At 38.5% G+C, this 1,625-nt stretch overlaps 1 protein-coding gene and 1 non-coding gene across 2 annotated transcripts in view; both read left to right on the plus strand.

Annotated features, from left to right (window-relative positions):
• LOC101847112 (cholinesterase) overlaps positions 1-1,625 on the plus strand; it is a 98,344-nt gene that overhangs the window by 39,875 nt on the left and 56,844 nt on the right. The gene's annotated exons all lie outside the window — the stretch shown is intronic.
• On the plus strand, positions 1,335-1,406 carry TRNAQ-UUG. Its single transcript has one exon. It is a non-coding gene; the product is annotated as a tRNA-Gln (tRNA).

Genomic DNA, 1,625 nt, shown 5'->3' on the forward strand with positions numbered 1-1,625 from the left:
GGGGGGTGTTGATGACAGCTTTCGTTATCATTATTCTTATTCTTGGTCTAAGACTCAGTCTTAGTTTTAGTCTTAATCTTAGTTTTAGTCTTAGTCTTTGTCTTAGTCTCACTCTCACTATTATTATTAGCAGGGGCGGCTCGTGGGTCTAAAACGTGGGCGTGCACAATTAAGCTATCTGAGGCTGAAGATGATCAAGGCCAGAGTAAATACTAAATGGGATGGTGTATAATAATTAGTATCTTTGGGTTGGTGAAGGAAGACCTTGTGCTTTTATTTCCATTCTTTTTACTTGTGGCTTTGACTTCTAGGACTAAATCTGTTTGTTAGCAAAACGTCAATTTCATTCATCCTGCATTAGATTAATTAGAACTGAACACTCAAGTAATACCTTTCACCACTCCACTACAAAACTATTCAAAAGCACAACTCATAGGACGGCGACTTAAGTATGTCACGTTCACCTCTCTCAGGTTCACGGTCACAGAGTCACTTAAAATAGCGACAAGACAATGAACCAATCACAATTCACTTGAGCACCCCGCTGGATTGCTCCGGGGTCCAAATAATTTTGGTATGGAAAAATGCAGAGTCTATGGCGTTTATTTTTAGATTGCCTACTGTGGGTTATGTTTCGGCGCTATTCGGCAGGAGCACATTTGAGATGTGCCGTCTTATTAATATTAATGTACCGCCAAACTCTCTACAAGTGTCGTCATCGCTTGGGTTATCCCAAAGAGTGATTTATGGGTCATATTTCCACTGTTGACTATCCTGTTATGTTTAGATACGGTGCGTGAACTTAGGCATGGCATAGTGGATGTTTTACGGCGCTATAGAATAGAATTGAGGGCCTTGTTTTGATATAATATTTGGCTAGTGTTCGTTTTTGGCGTCTTTTATTTTTATTATTGTGGGTGTTGTACGTCATAGAGCATTAAAACATTTTGGGCGGCACTGTACGACCGTGCTCTATGGACGAACCGCGCCTGATTATTACTAAAGTCTAATTCTTATTTGTATTCTTATTTTAAACATAGACGTTATTCTTTAGAATTCATTGGAATTAATCATATTCTTTAAAAAAAAAAGAAATATTATGTGAAGAGTTCTTATCAGCAAATTCTTACCTTGGCCCCATCAGTGTTTTGGCATTACTTCTGTGCTATTCACAAACTTATCTTATGTGCTTGTTATACATATTGATTTTCATCTACTAGTGTTTGCTTTTCCCACGCTGATCCTGTCTTTAAGCTATTCACAATAATCAGTTAAACTTCGCTCTCCAACTGTTACTCTGATCCCTATGATTGGTTTTCACAAAATGAACAGCGGGTCCCATGGTGTAATGGTTAGCACTCTGGACTTTGAATCCAGCGATCCGAGTTCAAATCTCGGTGGGACCTCATTTATTTTTTTTTCCACACTCAGGGACTCTGTCGTTTTGCATGTTTATCACTTCAGAGTATATTTAATATCTTAAATACAGTAAAAGCAGGGAAAGATCGTTTATTTAAATTGGGTTGCTTTTGTGTGTGTGTGTGTGTGTGTGTTTGTGTGTGTGTTTGTGTGTGTATGAAAAAGAGAGAGAGAGAGAGAGAGAGAGAGAGAGAGAGAGAGAGAGA

Source organism: Aplysia californica, unplaced genomic scaffold (assembly GCF_000002075.1).
Source record: "Aplysia californica isolate F4 #8 unplaced genomic scaffold, AplCal3.0 scaffold00196, whole genome shotgun sequence".
NCBI lineage: Eukaryota > Metazoa > Mollusca > Gastropoda > Aplysiida > Aplysiidae > Aplysia > Aplysia californica.